Source organism: Sturnus vulgaris, chromosome 17, assembly GCF_052056855.1.
Source record: "Sturnus vulgaris isolate bStuVul1 chromosome 17, bStuVul1.hap1, whole genome shotgun sequence".
Lineage (NCBI taxonomy): Eukaryota > Metazoa > Chordata > Aves > Passeriformes > Sturnidae > Sturnus > Sturnus vulgaris.
Window position 1 is genome coordinate 2888191 of NC_142259.1, and position 6203 is coordinate 2894393.

The 6203-nt window shown below is 51.8% G+C and overlaps 1 long non-coding RNA gene across 3 annotated transcripts; it reads right to left on the reverse strand.

Moving 5' to 3' along the window:
• Nucleotides 1-2873: 2873 nt before the first annotated feature.
• LOC148221785 (uncharacterized) lies at nt 2874-5762 on the reverse strand. 3 transcript variants are annotated; one of them, XR_015807298.1, is made up of 3 exons: nt 5592-5762; nt 5141-5223; nt 2874-3299 (listed from the first exon to the last, which is right to left on the reverse strand). It is a non-coding gene; the product is annotated as an uncharacterized LOC148221785 (long non-coding RNA). The 3 variants fall into 3 exon arrangements; XR_015807296.1 differs by having other exon boundaries at nt 2874-4224; XR_015807297.1 differs by lacking the exon at nt 5592-5762 and adding an exon at nt 5377-5555 and having other exon boundaries at nt 2874-4224.
• Nucleotides 5763-6203: the final 441 nt, after the last annotated feature.

Consider the following 6203-nt stretch of genomic DNA (forward strand, 5'->3'; position numbering starts at 1 on the left):
ATCCTGGTGGGGCTCTGTTCACCCTGCCCGGGGTTTTGCTTACAACCATGTGGGTGACATTTATTTCCTTTTTAAGTAATTACTTTCTGGATGCACTGTGGGGCTGCCAAAGGAGCAAGAGCCGAGTGCTGCATCCAGCGCGGCACCGGGCCCGGGCCCTGCCTTTGAAGCGCTATCGGGGGTGCAGATTATTCAGCAATTCTTCCTCCCTGCCAGGAGTTTTTCTGAGGAGAAGGGAGGGGAGGATTTTTGGATGGGGGTGCTGGGAGCTGCTGGGGATCCCCAGCCCAGCAGCATTGAGGTGCCCGTCCCCAGGCAGTGGTGCTGGCACTGCTGAACTGGGATTTGGCTTCCCTGGGGACACATCTCCCTGCTCCGTGGGGACAACAAGGCTGCTGAAAATCCATTTGTTGTTGAAAAACCCCATGTGTGCGGTGCGCCCTGAAGTGAAAAGAGTGATGATTTTCCATTTAGCTGTCTGGTTTCCTGAAAGGTGGCCAAACTGCCAGGAAGCGAGGGCGCTCCCAGCACCCAGCGCTGCCGGCTTCCATTCCTGGATCCCGCTCAGTTTTGCTCCGGGCTCATTTCGAGAAAGAGCCACATCAAAACACAGCCCGACCTGCTGCCTTCCTGTTTGTGAAAACCCGGCTGGGAAATCCTGGGCGGGAGGGCACAGAGATGAACTCTGCCATGCTCCTTCCCGGTGGGAGAGGGGCTGAGCTGCCAGGGAAGGAGCCAAGCACTTCCCTGTCCCGTGCTAGGCTGGGAAAGTGGGAAGAGCTCAAAGGATTGCTGTGTTAGAGGGACAAGAGATAAACTGCAGTGTATGAGCATTGAGGTGTGGGTGAGTGGCAGTCTGGCTCTCAGAGTGGCACAGGGCAAGTGCTTAAATCACTTTGAAATTGCTTAAAAGTATATATATATATATATATATATATATATTTTTATTTTTTTTTTTTAAGTGCATTGCTTGCTGGAGCATCCTCTTCCACTTCCTTATGTTGTCCCATCACAAAGCAAGCTCATCCTGGGCAGCTCAGCTCTGCTGCAGCCAGAGAGAAGCCAAGAGAGGGGATGAGCAGGGGGGTCACTGCTTGTTTTAAAAGCTTCAGTGAGCCACAGGGACCAGGAGGAGTGGCAAGGGCTGGGTGGTTTTGGCAGCACAGCCTGGCAGCACCATCTGCTTGGCACGTTCCACGGGTGGGACCAGCTCTGGGGGGCCAGACCTTGTCCTGGGCACATCCCTGTGGCCATGCTGGCAGCTGACCCAGCCAGGCCACCTCCCAGCAGCTGTGCCCACATGCCCAGTCATTTGCATGACAAATTCAAACCTTTTTTATAGGAAACCATCACACTGAGGCTGTCAGGGGGAGGTTTGCCTTGTGTGGGCTGGGGCATGTGGAACCCTTCTGCTGTCATGGGGAAGTGTCACCATAAATACCAGTGCTGGGGTGCTGGTCATCATCTGGATGAACCCAGCCACAGGCTGGCATCGTGACCTGGCATCACCTCCCTTTCCACCTGGCAGCAGCGAGTGAGAGACAGCCCTGTACCCCAGGGGGGCTGCTGCCAGACCCTCCTCACTTGCCAGCCATGAAAGGGAATGTCTTGGGTGAGATTTCTGCCCTTTCCAGGCTCTCTCTCTCCCTGGGGTATCCCCTGTCACAGAGGCACAGCCAAGGGTTCTGCTGCCAGCAGCTGCCTGAATCTGCCTTTGATAAGGAGCAAGGATACCCAGCCCACACCTCTGCAGTGCTCCCCCCACTGTCCCACGTTATCTGGGGACACTTGGGCACCCCCCACGGGCTCCTGGCTAGGTCCCGAGCACTGCCAGCCCCCGCAGCCCAGCTCCCCTGGCTAACAACACCCAGCACCAAAATTTTGCACTGAGAGGGAAAGGCTGAGCACAGGATTTATTTGCATAGTAACTGGGCTACTGTTGGGACTTACCCTTTAAAACAGAGTCGACAGCAAAATATTTTTACCCCCTCTAATACAGGGAATGCTAACAGCATCCTTTTTTTTCCCCCTCTCTCTTCTGGCTGAAACTTGTTTTTCCCTCCTTTGTGCCTCTCTGAATCCTGCCAGCGTAGAGATTCCCTTGTTCAGAGAGTAAAAAAAAGAAGAGGGAGGGGGAAAAAAAAAAAAAAGAAAAATAGAAAAAGAAAAACTTAAGCCTAGGATTAAAAACCATCACTAAAATAGTTTGAATAACAAAGTCAACTGACTGGCCGGGAAGCCGGTGAATGCCTGTCACGTATCGGCTCTCGGCCGGGCACGTCACGTGTGGCACCAGAGAGTTCCTGGAAAAGCTTCTGCTCAGCCTGATAGACCCGTGCCTGCTGATACTGCTGCACCCACTCCTGGAGGGCTGTGGGAAACTTCCTGATGAGGGATAAATTGGGGGGAATAAATAAATCTTCCTTGGGTACCAGAGGTGTTGGGTGTTCTTGGGACTTGAGGCTTTTCCACCCTGGTGGTCCCAGAACCACTGGGCCAGCAGGATCCTCCACCCTTTCTGATGTCTTTAGCAAGGGATTTTATGAGGGGTTTGTGGGGTTTTTTCTCCCACACAATTTTTTCGCATAGTTTCAGCTGCATAGAGAACCAAAAAATGGGACCTTGCATGACATAAGAGCAGAGGGTTTGTACTTCCCCCCAGGCAGAGCCAACTCAGCCATGTCAGACACATCATGTGGGGCCATGCAGCCATGGAGTGTGTTACTGTGGGGACTTGTACCTAAACCCAAACTTAAATAACAGCTTTATCCTTCTGCTGACTCCAGCAGCACAAAGCTGGAAGCAGAGAGATGTGACAAGGCACAGCGACAGGAACGATGGCTCAGATAAAGCCACACAGCGTGGGAGGGCAATTAAAGACTCAGATTTATTAGCTGTGTGCCTGTGCTCAGGAGGATGATGAAGCAGTTGGAGATGGAAAAGTTGGTAATGGAAAGGTCAGAGAAGGAGGCTTGTCAGAGGATGAATCGATGAGCACCCAAAATCCCAGGAGCCAATTTTTAAAAGCATTTGCCCACATAAAAGTGGAGACTGTGGCCTTTTGTAAATCAGCCAGGAACATGTCTTGGTTTGAAAGTAGCACTGAGCATCTTCTTACATGTTTAACTCTCAAAAGATCCTTTAAAATCAGACTCAGCTCATTGGAGTGGCTCCTGTTCATGGATAAACAGGGGGGCAGTGTGTGCAGACACCCACTGCTGTTTGTGGTCTCCTGGAGCATCCACTGGTGTGTTTGCATGAGCTGCTGACATGTGAGCACCTTAAACACACCCTGAGCTCTGCAAAATGAAAGTGAAATGAAATAAATAAGTCGTGCCATTAGTCTCCTGTGAGCTGGCTTTAAAATTAGCAGGTTCTAGACATAAACATGGTAGAACGAGCCCTCAGGGGAAGAAAAGCCCTCCAAAAACCACATCCTACCTCCTTTTCAACAGTATACACTGCTCTTTATTTCATGCCACTTTAGCAAGGCAAACTAATTTGGTTTCCTGTTTCCAATGAATTTTATATGTAGAAAAACATTTATATTATATGCATTATAAATCTGATTAGAAACATGTATGTATGAACAAACACGTGGTTTTTATCAGTAGCTGTGTGCATTCATGTGTGTGATATATGTACATAAATGCCTTATTTCAACTGGCATTTTAACTTTTATTTCACAAATCCTGTCTACTGAAGATTCCAGGTGAACCACAGTTTAGAAGATAATTTAAAATGAGAAGCATAACATAACAGCAATGTAACCAAATTTAATGGCTGGTAGCACAAGCTAATCTGGGACAAAACCATGTCCTGGACTGAGCTCAGGCTTCAGCACACTGGGAAAAACAGTAAAAATATCCCATGTTGGTATGAGAGCTGTGCCTGGAGATGGGGTAGACCCCATTCTTTTGCCCACTGCTGCCATACATGCTCAGGTGCTTTTCCTCTGTCTGTCTTTCTGCCTCCCTATGTCCTCTTCAATCGGCCAACCACAGGCACTTCAGCCTCAGTCTGCTCAGCCCAGAATACAGATATTTTGGGAATCTGCAATCTGGATGAAAGCTCCAGTCCCACCAGGAACTCTGCACAGGCTTGAATGGAAAAAAAATAAAAATATCCCATGGAGTTGGGTAAAGGCTGCCAGGCTGCCCCAGCCTCTGTCCTGCAGGCAGGGAGCAGCTCTGGCCCCTCTGCAGCCGCCAGCCGAGACAGAGCCTGCAGGAAAGATAATAAATTAAATCCAAATGTTTATTCCATTGGCACTGTCTGGGTCATGTGCCTCGTGGAGCTGGAGAGTGCAGGAATATTTTCTTGTAGCTGTCGAATAAACTGCTGGAAATGGTCACTGTGTGGAGATCCTGGAGCAGGCAGGGACTGAGACCTGCTTGGATGGAGGGAGGGAGGGAGGGAGGGAGGGATGGATGGAGGGATGGATGGATGGATGGATGGATGGATGGATGGATGGATGGATGGATGGATGGATATACACATACAAGAGCTGAGCCCAAGTTCAGAGGCTGGAACAAGAGTTTTGTGCACAGGCAATGGTTTTTGGGGCAGGTGTGGGGGTATGTGTGCAAGCGAGACACTGGAGGTTGTGCGTGACCTTGGATTTCCTCTCCCTCTTTTGCACACACACAGAATTAACTCTTCCCATCCTCATCAGACACAGTGAGCTCTGGATGTGCAGAGCCCTGAGCTCCAGCACAGCCCCAGCTCTGGTGGGTGTCTGCAGTGTCTGGCTGCTGCAGGTCACTGTGCAGAGATGCTTTAAAAACCCTCACCCCAACCCATGGAGCACAGCATGGTGGTTACAACAGGCTTACTCATTTCTCCAGTGAGTAAGAGCGAAAGGGGAGCCCCACAGGGGCAGGACTGGGGCTGATAAGGAGCAGCTCCCTAATCTCCAGCCCCAGCAGCCAAAAGGGCGAGGGTGATAACTCCAGAGCCCCCGGGTCCCAGCAGTGCAGGGCGCTGCTGTTGTCTGAGTGTTTGCTGAGCTGCACTCCTCACCTCGCAGGGTTTGTCTGCAGTGGCCCAGCCCAGCCCAGCACCCCCTTGCCCTCCCTGAGGGAGCCAGCAGGAGCTGGTGGTGGTGGCAGCCCCAGGGCTCACACCCTTGCCCACTCACCTCCTCTGCTCTCACTGCCTTGGGGCACAGCCATGGGGAAAGGAGGCTACAGGAGGCAGCATCATTCATCTGACCAATCAAGCCTGTTTGGGAAGATCCAAAGTTTAGAAACTGCAGGTAGGGAAGGTCCCAGCTGAAGTCCATCCTCATGCTCTGAGTGACACCAGGAAGCCAGGAGCACTGCAAAGCTGCCACTTCCCTGATTCAGACCTGGACTGGGACTTTGGGTCACATACCTGGTTTTGGCTGGCTGGGTTGGACCCTGCCCCTGCCCATCTCCTGTGGCACACACTCACTGCTGCTCCAGTGGCCCTGTGTCACCTGCCCCCACTCCAGGGACCAGCTGCACTGCCCCCTCACCAGCCCCATGTGCTAAATTGCACATGATAAGCTCTGCTCCATAGCACATTTTTGTCAGAGGCTAGAGAGATAAAATCTTAAAATAGCTCACCATGACATCTGTCAGGGTCTGTGCCACTGCATTTCCCACATGCTGCCGTCCTTCCTCCCTGGCTTCAGCCAGGAACGTCCCTGCAGGAAGGCTGAGGTCCTGAAATACAAAGCAGGACATGCAGAGCTGCTCCTGTCCTGGAGCATCGTGGTCACCAGGCAGCATGGGACTGAGCATGACATAGCAATAGTGTGACATGGCACTGAGCGTGACATGGCAATAGTGTGACATGGCAATAGTGTGACATGGCACTGAGTGTGACATGGCACTGAGTGTGATATGGCAATGAATGTGATATGGCAATAGTGTGACATGGCACTGTGACATGGCAATAGTGTGACATGGCAATAGTGTGACATGGCACTGAGTGTGACATGGCACTGAGTGTAACATGGCAATGAGTGTGACATGGCAATAGTGTGACATGGCACTGAGTGTGACATGGCACTGCCAGCACTGCAGGGCAAGACTCTGTCTCTGCTTTCAGGGTGTCCCAGCCCCGCTGCAGGGCCCCCATCCCATCCTTGGCTGGCTGCAGGGAGCACCGTGCCCTCCCGGCCTCTCGGAGCCTCTGGCTCCAGCCGAGCACCACTTGGCCAAGTCCCCAGCACG